This window comes from Ziziphus jujuba, chromosome 5 (assembly GCF_031755915.1).
Source record: "Ziziphus jujuba cultivar Dongzao chromosome 5, ASM3175591v1".
Taxonomy (NCBI): Eukaryota; Viridiplantae; Streptophyta; class Magnoliopsida; order Rosales; family Rhamnaceae; genus Ziziphus; species Ziziphus jujuba.
Genome location: NC_083383.1, coordinates 15,306,656 through 15,326,937, shown reverse-complemented (window position 1 = coordinate 15,326,937; position 20,282 = coordinate 15,306,656). Strand labels below are relative to the sequence as shown.

Below are 20,282 nucleotides of genomic sequence, written 5' to 3'. Positions count from 1 at the left end.
ACACAAAACTTCCAGTGATAAGCTGAGACACCCACCTCAAAACTTGTTGGGCCAACTTAACACTCCTAGTGCTACACAAGATTCCTCACAATACAACCACTCTTATGCTTTAATTGCCTTTATTCTCAATGATGCAGAGATGATAGAGAGTAACATTACTATCCCACCAACCATTCAACCACTCCTTGAAGAATATAATGACCTTACACCAACTAAACTTCCAAATGAATTACCTCCTTTCCGTGATCTACGACATAATATTGACTTACTTCCTAGTGCAAGTCGTCCAAATCTGCCCCATTACCGAATGAGCCCCAAAGAACATGCAATCTTGCAAGGTATAGTAGACGATCTCTTGTCAAAGAACTTGGTACGTCCAAGCCTTAGTCCATGTGCCATTCCAGCCCTCTTAGTCCCAAAGAAAGACAAAACATGGCGTATGTGTGTGGACAGCCGAGCCATTAACAAAATCACCATTAAATAAAGGTTCCCAATTCCATGGTTAGAGGACATGCTGGACAAACGTGAAGACTCTAACATCTTCTCCAGATTGGACCTTAAAAGTGGCTACCACCAGATTAGAATCCGACCAGGAGATGAGTGGAAGACCGCATTTAAAACCCGAGAAGGCTTGTATGAGTGGCAAGTGATGCCGTTTGGCCTTTGCAATCATTCATGAGACTCATGAACCAAATTCTCAAACCTTTTATTGGCCAATTTGTGGTGGTATACTTGGATGAAATTTTGGTATTTAGCAAATCCCAAGAAGACCACTTAACTCATCTAAGAAAGGATCTACAAGTACTAAGGGAGAATAAGCTATATCTTAGCATTCACAAGTGTGAGTTTGCCACCGACCGACTTCTTTTTCTTGGCTTCATTATCAGCAAAGAAGGAATCCATACCGATCCTAAGAAGATACAAGCCATAATTGACTAGCCTTCACCCAAGAATGTCACCGAATTAAGAAGTTTTCATGGCCTTGCCACTTTCTATCGGAGGTTTATTAAGAATTTTAGTGAAATAGCTGCACCATTAACAGCAAGTCTTAAGAATGATGATTTTAAATGGGGACAACCATAACAAGACAGCTTTGAACTTTTGAAGAATAAGCTCACCAATGCACCAGTCCTAGCGTTGCCAAATTTTGACAAAGTGTTTGAAGTTGACACCGATGCATCCAAGGTGGGAATTGGAGCTGTCCTCACTCAAGAAGGCCGACCAATTAAGTTCTTTAGTGAAAAACTTTGTCCAGTACAGTAGAAATGGTCCATCTTTGAACAAGAGCGCTATGCTGTCATTCGCGCTTTTGATCATTGGCAACACTACCTCATTCAAAAGGATTTCATTCTCCATAGTGATCATCACCCTCTTAAATATCTCAATTTACAAAAAAAACTCAATGACCTGCATGCTCGTTGGCTTGAGTTCCTTAAAAAATTCCACTACACCTTCAACCACATAGCTGGACATCGTAATACTGTAGCTGATGCATTGAGCCGAAGGTATTCACTCCTCACCATTTTGAAATTCAACCTACAAGATTTCAACCACCTCAAGGAATTGTATGTTGAAGATAAAGATTTTTCTTTCATATAGGAGCAATGCCAACTCCACCACAACATGGATGATTATCACATTCTAGATGGCTATCTCTTCAAAGGTAACCAATTGTATATTCCTCAGACATCACTATGAGAGTTCATAATGAATGATCTTCATTCGGGTGGCTTGGCTGCATATGTTGGACGTGATAAGACCACATTGGCTATCACCTAATGTTTCTATTGGCCCAAAATGACTACCTAAATAGCCTCTTTTGTTGGCCGTTGTCCCACCTGCCAAATTGCCAAAGGGCATACCCAAAACACTGGTTTGTATACTCCTCTGCCAAATTTCTGTTACAATTTGGGAGGATCTTTCCATGGACTTCATCCTTGGCCTTCCAATGACCGTCAAACGAGTTGATTCCATTTTTGTAATTGTTGATTGCTTCTCCAAAATGGCTCAATTTCTTTCCTGTAAGAAAGCCTCAGATGCAAGTTTTGTAGCTCACTTATTCTTCTGGGAGGTGGTTTGTTTACATGGTATTCCAAAAACCATCACTTCCAATAGAGATGTCAAATTTGTCAGCCACTTTTGGAAAGTTTTATGGAAGAAATTTGATATCAAGTTACAGTATAGCAGTCCTTACCATCCCCAAATCGATGGCTAGATCGAAGTTGTCAACCGCACACTTGGTACCATGCTTCGTAGTCTAGTTTTAGAAAAACCAAAACAGTGGGACTCTCTCCTTCCACAGGTTGAATTTGCCTATAATAGCATGGTCAATCGTTCCATTGGTCTTCAACATTTTGCCATTGTGTGTACAAAGATACCCAACAATACCATTGACCTCATTTCACTCCCTCTGTCAACTCATCGGGGAGCTGACACCTTTGCTGAAAATTATGCCCAGTTTTATAAGGAGATTCAACATAAAATTGAGAAAGCCAACCTCAAATATAAGGCAGCTGCGGATGCCCATCGTCACCACAAAACTTATGCTGTAGGTTATTTAGTCATGGTTTACCTGCGAAAGGAACGTTTCCCTACCGGTACATACAACAAGCTGAAACCTCTCAAACTTGGTCCTTTTGTCATCTCAAAATGTGTTGGGCCAAATGCTAATCACCTTGATTTACCTGAAGATCTCCACATCTCTCCTGTGTTCAATGTTGCCGATTTCCATCCATATCTTTCTCAAGATGCTTCTCCTACTCTTTCTTTACAACTCGAGGATGAGTTTCCTGACACCGAGAAAGAGTTGATGGAGGTGCAGCAAAATAGCTCGGCAGCTCGGCATGGCTCGGCAACTCGGTAGCAACTTAGCTCGGTAGCTTGGCAACAGCAGCTCGGCAGCAACATAGTAGCTTAGCAACAGCAGCTCGACATCAACACAGTAAGCTTGGCAGCAGCAACAACAAGCTCAGCAACACCAGCAGCAACACAGTAGCAACAGGAAGCTTAAAACAGCAACAGCCTCATCATGAACATTAATAGATGCTAAAACATGGGAGAACATAGTGCTACAGTACCATACAAATGAAACCCAATTTAAATCTTGTGGAAGTTAGCTTGCATGTGCCAAGGTTCACGTGACCCAAATAAAAAATACAGCATTTTGATCTTTCTAGAATAATTGTTTAAAACGCACCGTTTTCATTTTTAGGTTTATATATGTAATAGTTTGCCATCTTTCAGGTAGACAATTTTTTCTTCTTCTTCAACATATGAAATAGCTTGGTGATCAAGCTGAGTTTCCAGCAGCTTCCTTTGCTGGTTGTTTGTGAATGGCAAATTCATTTATCTTGTTTAATTGAAAGCTCCTGCATCATTTTGGCATTCGATTTTTCTATTTGGTGCCATAAAGAATAGAGAGAGGGGTGTTAGGTAAGCATTTGACAATTATGGCATAACAAAACTGTGAAAGCCTTCATCCTCTACCTTTGTTCTAAAATCAGATTGGAAAAAAGCGAAAAAGAAAAAAAAAGTTTAAAATTTTTAAGGTTTTAGGTTGATTGCACATGGAGTGAGAGATGGAAGAGATAATGTGCTTTTGCAGTAGGCTTGTCGTGAAAAAAAACCCCATGGATGGGTACAAATATTGGAAGGAGGTTCTTCACATGTGAAAAGGTTAGAAACCTCGAATTTCTACTTCGTTCTCCCCTCTTTTTATGCAATTCAGTTAGGTTAAGGACATATTGGAGTGTTTAGCTTATTGGTAATCTGATTGGACATGCTTGTTAAGTTTAATTTAGGTTTTGGGTTGGTTGCTTATTTACGATTAAAATGATTGTTGAGTTTTAATTTTTCTTTGACAGTATTTTGGTTTTTCTAATTTATGATCAAATGAGATACTTGAAAATTAACGAATCATTATGAGCAATTATATGTAGCTTCAACCCATGCAATCTAGCTTCCTAAAAATGCTACATTTCTCAACCCAAATAAAAAAGATACATATGAATGAAAGACTAAGCATCAACTTACCTATGAGTCATTTATCAAAAAATAAAATAAAATAAAAAATTACCTATCAGTCCTCCTAAATGCCATGCTTGTACGCTAGAGCATCCCATTCTTTAGCAATTTAAAAGCAATTTAGCCTTTGTGTAGCTTCATCTGTTACAACAATTTAAAGAACTCCAAGACATGCATTAACTTTAAAAGCACTCCTTTGAACATCCATCATAAAGGTGTAAGCATATATGTATGCACTATGTATCCGGTACAAATTATACATACTAAAATGTTTACATGCAAACTTTTTATTGTATTACTTTGATGGTGAATTTTAAATGTTTTTACTATTGGAAAATATGGCTTTAATACCATATTTAAATGGTTTTGCATGAAATTAATTTGTAATAATGACCTTAAAAGTTTTTAATAACCTTGTTAAATTGTTTGTGAATTGGGCTATAAACTTGAGTGTCCCATGGGCTATTAAATTAGGAGTTACATGTGTATTATTATTTGAATTAATTTTGTAAGGCCTATTAAAACTTTATAAAGTCTTGGAATTAAAGTTATGTTTTGAATACCCCCTTGTGTGAAGCCTTTATGGAACTCTTAAAAGTTGAAAAGAAATAGATGAATAATATTTAATCATTCTAGCGAGAAGAAATACAAAGAAAATAAAAAAAAGGGCAAAATGCACTTGGATATCCTCTATTTTCACATCTTTTCATTTAGGGAGATGTAACAATTTTTTTTTACATTTGATACCCTTTATTACCAAATCTGTTAAATTTTAATAGATTCTATCAAAAATGGGTCATGTAAGTAGCACGTAACCTTTGAAATTTTTTATTTTATTTTTTTAGTTTTCTTGAATTAATTTGATAGAAAATTAATTAAAAATTCAAAATCTTAAACAAACCGTTTCAACTTTCTCTGCTCTACTTTCCTTCTACTTCGTTTTCTTCTTTCCTTAAATGAGGTTCTCCAATTGGGCTTCAACGCTTCATGTAAGATTCTCAATAAGACATTACAAGTCGACGTAAGAACTTAGTAAGCTACCAAACTGCGATGGATCACTATCACTTGTTAATACAACCTTGAAATGTGGTGCTAAAAGTGAACTAACACTTCTAAAGTCAATAAAAGTGGTGGCAAAAGTCCAACATTAAAAAATTTGCAATTTACCTAATTATGAAAGCTACATTCTTGCAGTTGCTCTCTTCAAAATTTCATGATTGAAAACTTAAAAAATAAACTTTTTCTAATTTTCCACGGCATAAAGAGACTAAACTCAAATATAATTTTCACTTGCTAAGTTTCTTATCAACCAAACAAAACAAACATTAAAAGATAGGGAAAAAGAAAAAAAAAGAGCAACTATACGGATAAAAAATACCTTGAAAGCGAGTAATTCAATGCATGGCATCTTGCATAAAATGCAGTTGTTTTGTTGATTGTTGTGGTGTAGATTAGCATAATCTAAAGTCGAAATTGGTAAAGTTTGGACATAAACCAAACAAGAATTGAGTGGATGCAGATGAGAACAGAGAATGGCGTGTTGGCAAGCCTCCATCTTCAAGTAAAAATGGCAATATTTATGAGGGGGGCTATGGCAGTGGCAGCGGCAGCGGTAGCGGCACAATAGCTTGGTTTTTGGCATTGGATGGATTTAGGCTTGGTCTAGGATTTAGGTTGAGGATATGAGCTTGGGGATTGGGAGAGGCTTTCAAATTTTCCTAGGGTAGGAGGAGATGGTGGTGCTGGCAATGGTGGTGGTGGTAGCGGCATGACAATTAGAAGCTCGTGGTAGTTTTAGGATTTTTAATTAATTTTCTTACAAATTAATTCAAAAAAGTTTTGAAAAAATAAAAATAAATAAAAAATCAATTTTAAGGATAACATGAGTAGCATGTGATTAATATTTGACAGAATCCATTAAAATTTAATAAAATTGGTAATAGACAGTATCAAATATCAAAATTTCTTTTATAGCCCCTAAATGTAAAGAATATGAAAGTAGAGGATACCAAAGTGTATTTTACCCAAAATAAAACTATATTAAAAATTAAAACCTATAAACCATAAAGTAAATCCACAAAACAATCTATAGCATGTGATCCCACAATCTCCATAAAACAAATTTGCTCCCCATTAGTGCAGGCATTCTCAAAGCATTTGTCTCTTAAGCGACAACATATTGATTTAAGTTTTGAACTTTTGCACCTTCAAAACTTCTCCTTCAAACATGAATTATGCCCAAACACTACAACACTAGAAAGTGGAGTACAAAAGCAAAATGAAAACTAATTTTTTTTGGTGTTTTTGTTATGTATTTTCCAAGTGATGGGAATGGAGTATATAATGGCTTCAACAACAGTGTATTCAAAAAATGACTTTAATTCCAAGATGTTATAAAATTTAAATGGACTATTATAAAATTAATTAAAACAATAATGCACATGTAATCCCAATTTAACAACCCATGAAACAATCAATTGAATGACCTAATTTACAAGCCATTTAACAAGGCTGTCAAAACTTTCAAAGCCATTATTACAAATCAATTTTGTTCAAAATAATTTTATATGATATTGAAGCCATATTTTCCAATAGTCCCCCATATGAATGAAATTGACAGATAAACATGAAGCTTGGGACACAAAATTTTACTTCGGTGATAGAGTTCACTAGTTGGAATATATATAGGATTGGTAAGTGTTATATTTTGAACTTTCCATTGTGAGAATATATCTACTTTACATGTAAATGATGCTATATCTGACATAGGACTTTTCATACCACATTTCAGTTCTCATTGTTATGGTCATTTTGGCCATGAACGTCTCCCTAGTTTTACGTGAGTTTTTAAAGAATTGTGTCTAATATAATTCTCCTATGAAACAACTCATATTCTCTCTCACACAGGTGATTTCTTATTAAAAGTAACCTGCATTACTCCGTTCAAATTTTTCTATGCATAATAATTATTAAAAGCATACCTTAATCTTACATTCAATAGGTATTACTGTTTTATCATAAGAATGAACGAGAGCTTAAACCCTCATAATGTCTTTACAATTAGGTTGTCTCTTTGAACGTAAATCTTGTGATCTCCAACCAACTAGGTTGGGTTTCCATCGTATAGACTTCCTATTTCATGGGCTTTACTTCCATTTCCCTTAATTATTTCTCAACTAATTTTCTATTTAACCCTTTAGTTAGAGGATCTAGCTAAGGTTAGCTATCTAATGGTTTTGTGTCTATGACGTAAGTGGCTAGACTTAACCACTATTGCATATAGTCTATTATAATGAATGCTTATCGCAAGCACATGCTTTGGCCACCTTGGAATGTCCTCTATGAAATGTCGTAACCATTCCATCTTTTCACTACATTTATCGAAAGCTATGAATTCACATTTCATAGTAGATCGGCTATAACCATTTGATTTGAAGACTTCCATAATATGGCAGCACCTACCAGTGTGAATACATATTCGCTTATAAATTACAGGTTTTTTTTAATATTAGATATCCAATTTGTATACTTGTTTCATATTCTAGAACAACTGGACATCTTATACAATGTAGTTTATAATTACGAGTATACTGCGAGGACCTCAATGCTTTTGTAATTCATTTCAATGATTATCAATTTGATTACTTTTGTATCTACTCAGCTCACTAACTGTGCAGGCCATATCTAGTCTTTTACAAATCATTAAGTAAATTAGACTACTTCTCATAAATCATTAAGTAAATTAGACTACTCATCACTCTAGAATACTCCACTTAAGATACACTCTTACCTGGTGTTTTAGCCAATATCAAAATAATCTTTATTCAATTTCTTCTGTATTTTGTCCATGTAACATAACTAATTAAAAACAAGTCCATCTGGCGTTCTTAAGATTTTAACCCCTAAATTCACATTGGCAAGACTCAGCTGTCAAACCTTAAGTTCAACATTGCTTAGGTAGATCTGACCACTTTGTTACTACCAATAATGGGTATGTCATTAACATATAGACACAAAATGACACAACCATTTTTTTTTTTTTTAACATATACACATGCATCATACTTATTGATTTGAAACCCATTGGCCACCATAACACTATCAAACTTTTGAAGCCTTTGTTTTGGTGCTTATTTCAAGCCATACAAGAACTTTGCTCATCTACATATTATCTTTCGTTATCTTGGAGTAGAAAAACCCTTAGGTTGCTCAATATAAATCTACGTGTCTAGATCTTCATATGGAAAGGAAATCTTCTCATACATTTAATATATCTCAAGACTGTGTAAAACAACAGTTACAAGCACTATCTTTATGGAATTTATTCTCATCATAGGAGAATATGTATAAAAGTAATCATGATCTTCTTCCTGTCTATAACCTTCAATTACAAATCTAGCATTATATTTTTTAATTGTTCTATTTGCTTTCATTTTCACTTTGAAAAATCCATTTATATCCTAGTGGAACATCCATTAGTTCCCTAGTATACTTTTGTAAGATGGAATCACTTTCACCTTTTAAATGCCACTTTACCACAAAAAAATTTCATGATAGTTCATAGCTTCTTTAGTGCTTTAAAATTCACCTCCCAACAAATAGATCAAAAAATCTTATCCAAATGATTTTTCTATCATTATTCTCTTGTTGTGTCTAGGTTCATTTTCAACCTCTTGTCTAGTTCTTGGTCCTAACTATCTTCATTTATAGTCTCATATGTTCATTTAAATGAACTCGATCACCTTTTCAAACTAATATGGAAAACCATGTTAAAAAATGATGCAATCCATGATTGCATTATCACATTTTATGTATATCAGAGATTTCAAACTTATACATAAGAAATCAATAAGCACCACTGTTATGTGCATAGGAAAATGTCAATGCAATAAAAGAAATTTGGACTTATTTTCACCTTCTTTAATGTAAGTACACCCATTTTGACACGTTAACACACTCTTGTAGGTATTTATAGGAAAACTCTCTTCCTATCTATATCTCATATGATGTCTTTGGTTCTTTCTTATGAGACACCTTATTTAAAAGGTAATTTACCAACAAAATGGTTTCCCTCATATGTAACCCAAAACTTATCACACTACATTCATCATTTCCTTAAAGGTAAAATCTTTTTGTTTAGTGAGAACATTTATATAAGATGATTAACAATATTCATCAATCGATGTGACATACTTGCCACCTCAATAATTATTATCATTTTACTTTCCTAATTAAGTTGATTCTCAACTTTTGTTTTATAGAAAACATATTTTTCTATTTTTTCATCTTTGCTCTTAAGCAAATTAAGGTATTAGTCACCATTTTTCCAAGCATTTAATGCCTTGAGGACTTGAGAATCATTCTAATCTTCGCCTATTATTGGTTCATCCTCAGTCAAGAACATCATAAGGTTCATGGTAATCGGATAGTACATAATCTTCTATTTGCATCTTTTGAAATTCAACCTGTTGAATCACTTTGGTCTCTCTGAATAGTTCCTCGAAACCATCATATGTGCCATTGTTGAGAAATTTCTAAGAAAAAATATTAATTTATTGTCAAAAAATTAAATATATGCAACAAAAAATATTCTTGTAGGAGGAAAAAAATACACATATAGAAATTATATTTTTCATGTTCTCCCTCTTATGATGTCAGTACTAATGTTATCACTTTGATGTCATTTTTCTTTAAATTTCTCTTGGTATAGAATTATTAAATATTATTCATCTGTTTATTTTTAAATTTATATTATTATTTTTCTAACATTTATTGTAGAATAAACGTGATGTGTTTCATTCATATGATCCACCGCTATGTGAACATTCAATGGAAATAATCCTTAGCTAGTTGAGAAGCACGAACAAATTGGAGGAAGAAAACATGAAGATTGGAAGTATCGAAAAGAAGTTGTTGTTAGCTTTTATTTTATGTTGTATGTTGATAATGCTATTGCTTAGTAAATGCAATAAAGACTATGTTTTGTAGGTGGTGGATGGAAAACTGCTAGGTTCAAGTTGTTGTTAGGATGTTTATTGTAATTTTTAGTAGTTTGTTATGAAATTGTATGTGTTATATTCTAGTTTATTTTAATGGTAACAACACTATATGTTAAATTTTGAAAATATTGAAAAGTATAAAGGATTGATTATATGCCAAATGCACCATTAAATAGGTTGTAATTGTATGCCAATTATGTAAGCTTGTATGCCCTTTCTAATATTGGATGGCCATTGTCAAATTATCTATGCTAAGAAGCCTAATTGAAAGAAAGGTTCTTTTTTTGGACTACTTAACCATCTAAATATTAATTTTTTGGCAGCTATACACTCTAAACTGATATTTAGTTTTGCAGTGATAGCCCATAAACATTATAACAATTGGCTGGATTTGCACCTATGCCCCCTAGTTGGAGTATTTCGTATGTGCATAATATAAACACAATTTTGGCCATATTTAAACCTATATCACTTATTGTATTCAATTATATATATATAGATATAAAAATTAAACATGTTAAATTCACTTTCATTTTTATTAAATTTGATAGTTTCAAAAACAATTCTGTACATATACAATGGGGTATCAATAAGAAAGTAGACATTCTCATACAGATTGTTTATTTTGTGAAGTTCCATAACTATCAGAGAACTTCCTAAAACAATCAAACTTAAAAAAGTTAACTAAGCTAACCTAAGTTATCCGCCAACCCAATTAGGTACATATTTTTACATCACAACCACAACTCATAAAAGTTCATAAGTGACCTAAAACAGACAACAAGATATAAAAGTATATTGCATAGTTCACTCAAACAAGTGACTTAAAATTTGACAAAAAATAACCTATAATCATCACATCAGCTTCGTTGAACTAGTTGCTCCCTTTATTAAGTGCTGTTAGAGGTTCTGCAACAAGCACAATCAGTGGTTCTAATTCAATGATAGCTCTTTCACTTCTTTAGCTTTTGTTGCCTCTACCATTGACTCTATTGCCTTTGCCTTTTCGATTGCTCCTCCAGTACTTCTTGATCCAACTAGTTCTTAAGAAGACACTTTTTGTGTTATAGTGGGATTAATACTAGTTTCATTTAGATGAAAATGTCTTCGGATGGTGTAGGTATGCCACCGTCTTTTCTCACTTACAATAAATATAAAATGAATAAACTAAACAAGCTAATAGTGGGATTAATTATATATTGGAAATGAGAATGTTTATTTACATTGATTTTTCTCCTTCCATGATTGATCCAGTTGCAGTTCTTTTGCAGGTCTTATAATTATGGTATTTTTCTCCATAGTTAGAACATGTAACTGTGACATTGTTTTTCTTGCATCTTGGCAGGGTGTGGGGTGGAAGTTCATCTAGTTCTCTTCTTCTAAGTTTTATGGGTCTGTCTAGTTGCCTATGATATCTTGGTGGCTTAACTGATGGTATCCAAGATTTTGGCCACAACTATGACCCATTAATAGGATGCAAAATTGAGTCATATGCTTTCATGTAAGCTTCTTTTTTATAGCAATTATCAATGTAATCCTTTGCATCCAAGCCCTTTGTGTTCAACGTAGTCAAACATGCATAGCTAAACAGAATGCCACGTACTTCCCATTTCTTGCATGAGAAAAACTTTACATCCAGATCAAGAATATATTGCATCACATTTGCCACTCTAACCTCAATTCTTTTATCATTTGCTTATGTTGTGATGCAATATCTTGAATACAACTTGTCGCTCTGTAAAATTATGAAAATTTTTGAAGAATTATCTCCATGCCATTTCTTTACTCCCTTACTCTCGGCATTCTTCCTTTGTATACAAGAAGATGATAAATTAGATAATTTTTTCATACTATATTATAAAGCATATGAGTTAAGTAATTCCAGAAATAATAATAAAATAATATATAATCAAGCATATAATTTCCAAAACCATTTTGAAAAATAAAATTTCACTCATAAATTACAGTTCAAACCAAATCCTTGATTAGATTGCCTTTAGTATCTGTCCCGATTCCTAAAAATAATAATAAAATATTTCTCAGGCATCAAAATTTAAAACAAAATTATTCGTGCATACCAATATTCTAAAATAACTTTTAAAATTCTAAAATTACAAAAAATTGGACACTAAAAGGTCTAATTCTACTGGAAACCCTAAATTTTTGATACCAAAATTGGGGTTTTCACCCAAAGACTAATTTTTTTGAAATTGAACTTTAATTAGGTCCCATTAACACCTAATTACATAAATCCAACTTTAATGTGGTCCAAAATTATCCAAACACAATCCAATTTTATCTGATATTTAACTAATTGACCTAAAAATGAAGAATATATTAGCGTACTCATTTTAGTCTAAAACAATTCATCGGTAGTTGAAAAACTTGTCAAAAGTCTCAACCAAATTTCTCATCAATGTATCTTTCAAACAGTAAGAAATCTTGACAAAATAGATGCTGGACATCGATTTAGATGGTCAAAAATAAGGGGAAGGAGCGATTTCTTGGCCTTGGTTGGTTAGAAAATGGCCAAATTATTAAAAAACAGGAGGTGGCTGTCGTCGACTTTGAATGCCCGATCTCGACACATCACCAATTGGTTGGCCATAAAAGTTGGTGACTGAGGTCGCCAGCTGAGGGCTTCAGTGGTGGCCAACAAGTGTTGATGATATGTGGTTGGAAAATGCTCAATGAGATGACTTGATTTGAGGAGGAAAAGGGGTTCGGTTCATGAATTCTCAGGTTTGCTGAGGGTTTTCTGAGACTTTTTGGATATTTTTCATTTTTTTTAATCATTGGCATACTTCCCTATGCATATATAGTGCTTTGGATTACTAGTTGAAAAGAACTTAGCATTGGTTTGGATATAGATAAAATATCTAAGCTCAAAACTTTCTAGAACGATAAATTTTTAAACATAACTTAGAATTCGGCGTGTCTCCAATCTCTGAACTCGTATTTTTGAGCTCTATCGTAATTATGAGAAAACGCCCCAAATTTGAATTTTTAAGCAGTTTGACCAAGGTTGATCAAGTTTGACTTTTCTTTTAAAATGGAATTTGGCATTGACCTTTAAAAAGTTCAAATCCAAATTCCATTTTCAAAGAAAAGTCTAATTATAGACTGGTGGAACACCTGATTTCAAGTTACGGTTAAAAAGTTATGGTTTTCAAATTTTTTTAAATATCAATATTATATCAATATCTAAATCAGTTCTACATTTTTATCGGTTAGTGATACAATGGCCTATAAATACATAGGGAACCATATCTTCATTAAACAATTCAAAAAATACCATTTTTTCCGAAAAGAACCCCAAACCATGAAGACCCACAACAAGACCTGCAAAACCCACAATTGCCAAATTGAATTGTCACGATTAAGCTCCATTAGACCTGGTAACATGTTGTGTTGAATCGTATTTGTATCATATTGTGTCATGTTTCTATGAAATTTAGTTAACTTAAACACACCTGATTAAGCTTTTGTGTGTAAATAGATAAAACCAAACACATTTGTTAAATTATTGTATAAACTATTACCCGATCTGTTAACCCATTAAGAATATATATAAATTTAAAAATTCAAATTTGACTTTGCTTTCAAATAATAGAATAATATTTTTTTTAAAAAAAAGATACTTGTTTATTTTTAGATTTTTAAAAAATTAAACTAAAAGAGAACAAATCAATACATATTAAATAATAAATTAAGAAATTTTAACATTACAAAACTTATATAATTATAAAAAATCTCACTTTAATGGGTCTGATGGGTTTATCAAGTATTATTATGTTTCATCCGTTAAAGCTCATTAATTTATTGGGTCTTATTATATGATGTTGATATAGATCTGACACAATACCGTCAACCTAAATTTATACATTATCATAGGAATTCGTGTCTTATGATCATGTCATGCGAGATTTTGCCAAACCTACGCTATTCTAGCCACCAACTACTACATGCACTGGATGGCTATAAAGCCCATGGCTTTCCGACCAAAACCCCTAATTCTTTGGCCATTCTGCAACTCAATGAGCCGAGATCAGCCGTTTGAAGCTCGTGGAAATGACCAATCGGGTTTTCAGCTGGTTGGCCATTTTTCTACTGTTTCTTGTATTGGATGATTACCTCTTTAAAGGAGAAACCAAAAAGAAAAACCTAGCTTGTATTTGAACTATGGGTTTCTTTATTCGGTTGCTTATCTTTAATTGTTTATGAATTTGATATTAAAGAATTAATATAGTCGGTTATTCTAAAATAGTGGATTCATATATGACATGTCAATCAAACACCCTTTGAATACATTTAAGTATCGGCATGAAACGTAATAGCCTTTTTTAAGTATCTGTCCACATAGTTTATTTAATTTCATGAACTTTATGTACACAGTCAAGACATATGAGCAAATCCATCTTAACATAAACCCAAAAATTTTGTCTCATAATTATCTATTTGAGCTTTATTGCATTATGCTTGGAAGCTGTTCAAATTGCATGTTTCTCTCCAGGTAATTAATTTAATATATATATATATTTTTTTTCAACCTACTTTTGCTGTATTAGGACTTGCAAGACTGATCCAGGTTATTTGATTTTATTAAACGTCCATGCAATATTTCCTATGTTCTTTTATATCCAGATTTGTGCTGATGCAAGTAACTGAAGAGATAGGGACAGAGCAAGATTCCAAAATGATTTCATCAGTCAGCTGGCAAGTATCACTGCTTGAAAGAAATTATTTATTTTGAATTACATAGGACAAACTTTTATTTCTTCTATCTTCAACTATCTGAATTATTTGTCGGGAATGCAAAATTAATTACTAAGACAATCTAAATATTCTGTGCAATTTATTTCTTATTCATTTACTTTTGCATTATTATTCTAGGTTATTGGGAGAGACAGAGAGAGGTAGAGAGAGATGGTATGGGTACTTGGAACCAAGAGAGTGTTTTGTTTCCTTTCCTGGGATCTTCATCAAGAGAATTTACCACTTGATTTTTAAAAGGCCGTAAATCTATTTCTATTGCAGGAGATGTTTTCATCTACACTTCTTGGAACTGGTAAAATTGGTCGTTGATGAAGATTATCGATCTTACTGAATACTTCAAGTATGAAGAAGGTCAGTCCGTCCTCTACTGTCAGTGTTAATTTATCCTTTTTGTAAATTGTTTTTAGATTCTATGAATGTCACTCTTAATCTATAATAGAATTGAAAATTTTACCAGCTTAGAATAGTACATAGTCTTAGTTATGTTGATAGAAGCATGCAGTATTTTGAAATTAATTGAATGGTCTTTATTGCATTCAATTGGTGATTTGATGTTGATATTATAATATTGGAACAGCGTTAAGTAGATTAGCTCATTGCTTAGATCTTTAAAGAAGCCGAGTGTTGGTCATGTAGTTATTATATGCTATTCAAGTAGTCCATAGTTGTGTTGGACCCCCAGTGGATTAAAGCCTCCAAAGGCCAAATATTTGTGGGAATGGTTTATTTCATACACCTTTTTCTTGGTCATTGGTTTATTTCATATTTTATTGGTATTATTAAGATCCATTCTATTGATTACTTCTTATTGGAATATTTCAAAACGAGTGAACCTTGGAGTCCTTCTTCCTTAATGCCTAAGGTTGAGAAGCTGTCAGGTATTTCTCCATTATTTTCACGGGGTTTCTTGAGGCGATGCCTCAAAGAAATCAGCCAATTTTGAAATTGCATGGCATTTATAAGTACTATTGTTACATATTTTTTTTTTGTACTCTTCAGGTTATAGTTGCTGCCTTTGTCATGAATATTTACATTGTTGGTTTAAATCACTTGTATGACATTGATATAGACAAGGTAGCTTTATTTGCTCTTAGCATTGTGATAACTTGGAAGATAAAAGCATGGAAAGTTTGTTATCTGCCTAACAAATAAAGCCATTGAGTTTTGTGTTGACTTGAGATGCCTAGTTTAGATTGCAACTGGTCTTTATCTGCATGTTGCATTACAATTTAACAAGCCCTATCTTCCATTGATATCAGGGGAATATTCAGTTTGAACTGACATCAGATAGCATCTTACTTCTCTACGACGATATTAGACGCAGCTTTCAATGCAAGTGTCTTGAATTATTTTTCACTTTTTTCTTATGGTATTTAACTCTTTAACTTCACTTATTTTGCATGCAAGAAAATAATCTTGTCTATTTGTTTTGCCTCTTAATATTATCAAAAGGGGTTTCATATATGTAAATTAGGACCTTTGAAACTGAAGCGCTCTGGTTTATTTATAGGATATAGAGCCAGCTCTTTCAAAGGTTTGGCTCTATGTCAACTTGGAGGCGATTTTAGTGGAAAATAAGTCCTTGAGCAAGATGGTGATGATGAAATTGCATTAGATGATGTAGAAGAAGATGGTTGGAAGACTTGGCAAGCACCATGTAGTTTCTCTCTCTCTCTCTCTCTCTCTCTCTCTCTCTCTCCCCCCCCCCCCCCCCCTCTTTTGTTTAAGTTTATTGTATATAGTGCACCATTACATGTTGGAATTTTAATATAAATGATATTTGGTGGTAATAAAATATCATTGATTTTATATAAATTTCATTTTTATCGTTTTAGATTTATAAATGATATTTTAGTGCTAAAATGATCAGTTAGTGGGATCTAATAAAAACAATATTTTATCAAATAATAATTAATTAGTATATTATTAATAGATACAAAAATAGTGTCACTAAATTAAAAAGATAGTTTCTGTGACAATTTAAATAACTTAACCATGGTTAATGATTGACATGTCAATGATAAAAAAAAAAAAATAGAACTTTGTCAGAAAATCGTATGTACTTTGTAATTGAAACTTTTTTATGTCAACCAGCAAGATGGCATAGAAAGAAACAATGACGATTATGAATTGCAATTGGAAATATTTGTGTCAACCAATGATGTCACAAAAATGAAATGACGATTGTAGATTGTAACTATAAATATTTACATCAACCAGTAAGTTGTAAAAAATAAGTACAGTGACGATTGTATTGTGTATTATGGGAAGAAAATGTCAACGATTTTAGTGAAATGTCATCGATATTATCGGGTATCGTCAGCCATCGACTTCGATGTTTGGGGGGGGGGGGATTTCCATCAGCCGTGTCATGGAAACATTGCCGGTGTCGTGACATTTCGCCATTGTCGAAATAAGTTGGTGAAAATGTTGGGAAACTTGTGGAAATTGGATGGATTTCAGTGGAAATTTGATGAAAATCGATGAGTACCCTCTGCAATTCGATCTTTCCCAAGAATCCTAGCCAGTGCACTCTGCAATTTGATGGGAAATATGATGAAATTCTTATTTTATTTCGTACCTTTCCGGTGTTTGGCTTAAATTAGATGGGTACCCTCTGGCCTCTGCAATTTGATCTTTCATAAGAATCCCTGCTTCTATTTTTGTAATTGATTCTGTTAGCTATTTTTAAATTATTTTGTTTTGTGAATTAATTTGGATTTGGAGAAAGATGAAAATTTGATTTGATGAAGCAGTGTAGAGGAGGCTATTTTTGTTTTCTTTGCGGTCTTGATCTTGTTTTGCTCTTCGTTCTGGGAATTATTTCAAACCGTTGGATTTCCAAAAACAATCCCAGCTCTTCCTTTAATGCTCTTGAAGTCCCTCTACCTCCCAGAGAAGAAACCTCGCTCCTCGGCGAGAGAGACCCCAATAGCAGATCTTTCTCTTCCCAAGCCAATATCTTCGCCAACGTCTTCATCGCCATCATCGGGGCCAGAGTCCTCGGCCTTCCCTACACTTTCAAGCCCATCGGTTGGGTTCTCGGCCTCCTCATGCTCTTCGCCGTCACATCTCTCACCTACCACTGCATGATGCTCTTAATCCACACTCGCCAGAAGCTCGATTCTGTCCACTTATTGAAGAATAGCAACATCGCGTCGTTATTGCTTATTTAGAGCGGCTGTTTATTGCTTTGAAGGAATTGATATGGTTCTCCCTCTGGAATCTGAAATGAGAGACAAACGAAAATTTGGGAAAGTTGTTGATTTTACTATGGCTTCCATATGCTTGATATATGGAAGTTTTGGAGCTCTCGATTACTTTGCTTTTGGTGAACAGACAAAAGAAATGATCACATCAAACATGGGAGCCAGATTGGTGACCACTTTGGTGAAATTTGGTCTCTGTGTGAATCTCTTCTTTACCTTACCTATAATGATGAACCCAGTTTATGAAATAGTGGAAAGAAGATTTTGGGGTTGAAGATGTTCCCTTTGGCTTAGATGGTTATCTATTTTGTTGGTGAGTTTGGTGGCTATTTTGGTTCCTAATCTTGTTGATTTCTTGTGCTTGGTGGGTAGTGGAGTTTGCTTTGCATTGGGTTTTGTTTTGCCTTCTCTGTTCCACCTAGTGGTTTTCATAGACGAGATGACTTGAGGAACATGGTGTTCCCATGTGAGCATAATGGTTGTGGGTCTTGTTCTTGGAGTTTCAGGAACTTGGTGTGCTTTAGAAGAGATGTTTTCAAAATAAATTTGTCTAGTTCAAGTGCCACATTCTTTAGCTGTTATTAGCCAAAAGATATTGCAAACTTGCGATCTTATTCGTTGAATGTAGATTTGTTAATCATAATAAACTACACAGCTCTGGGTATATTAAGAAGTGAGACGGAGGATATGGTGGAGCTCGGGTCAGTTAATTGCAGTAAGCATTGAGAGGGGGATTGAAAGAATAAGAAAACAGTCAGTCAGTTTGTTAGTTTAAGAAAAAATTATTGAGAATCTTTGCAAGCATTTTGTATTTTCATGATATATTCTACGATTTTTGAAGCTTTATCACAATTCACATGGTAATAGTAATAACAAGTTAAAAAAAACTTTCATGGATTTATAGTAATAAATATATAGATTTCTTCTGGATACAGATTGAAAAGAAAAAAACCATGAGGGAATAGAGTAATGAGGTGGAAAAATAACAAAGTACAATAATAACCAATTGAAAAAGAAAAAAATGCTTTGTCATTTTTTAAAATAGTTTATTATAATTTTGTACTTCAAAAATTTAAAACGTACATATATCATGTGAGAAAAAAATATTTTTATTTATTTGTGAGAGAAGGAAATGTTTGTACTATTGTTTTATTCTTTTATAAAAGCGTGATATTCATTCATCCATCACTTCTATAAAATTTTATTTTTACGTTTTGAATCATTTCTCTTCAATATGAAATTGTGTAGAGAAAATAAATTTGAAAGTATCAAAAAATTAGAAAATAACGAAGGCTTTGTTTTCCGTGAAAGTGATTAATTTTCAAAATCTTTTAATTTTTTTATTCCATATTTTATGTTCATGAAAAGAGAAATTTTTAGAGGATACAAGACAGAAAGAAAGTCTCAATTCACAGTTTCTGGATCTTTAAAAGTAAGTATTTTTATAACAAATATTATAAAAAATTTATTTACTATTTAATATAGAACTAATTTTGTTTTACAAAATAATATATTATGTAATTATGAATTTTGATATTTATTAGTATTTTAACATTTATTAACTGTCAAATTTATTAATATAATTCTGTGCATTAGTTATTAATAGTATAAATATAATGCTTAAATTGGATGTATAACAACATATTAAATATTATTATTATTTTTATTGTTATTATTGTTATCATTGTCAATATATTATTATTATTGTTATTATTATTTTTATTCTTCTTATTATTGTTATATTATTATTGTTATTATTGTTAATTTTTTCTTGTTGTTGTTATTATCATTATTTTTATTATTGTGACTATTATTTTTGTTTTTTGTTATTATTATTATTATAAATTTTATCTTATTATTATTATTATTGTTGTTATTATTATTATTATCATTTATTTCTTCTTATTCATGTTATTATTGTTATTATTACTCTTTTTATTCTTGTTATTATTATTATTATTGTTATGATTTGTTTTTTATTAATTGTTATTGTTATTTATGTTTTCATATTCTTATTATTTATTTTTTCATATTATTATCATTATTATTATTATTTTGATTATTGTTATTCTCATTATTGTTGTTATTCTTATTCATGTTATTATTCTTATTCTTATTATTATAGTTATTATTATTATTATTATTATTGTTACTTTTTTATTCTTGTTATTATTATTATTGTTATCATTTATTTCTTATTAATTGTTACTGTTATTTATTTATTTTTATTCTTGTTATTTTTATCATTATTGTTATTATTATTATTCTTATTGTT

The 20,282-nt window shown here is 32.4% G+C and overlaps 1 pseudogene; it reads left to right on the top strand.

Annotated features, from left to right (window-relative positions):
• The first annotated feature begins 17,666 nt into the window (after positions 1 to 17,666).
• Positions 17,667 to 18,551, top strand: LOC132803769 (amino acid transporter AVT3B-like; annotated as a pseudogene).
• The last annotated feature ends 1,731 nt before the right edge of the window (positions 18,552 to 20,282 follow it).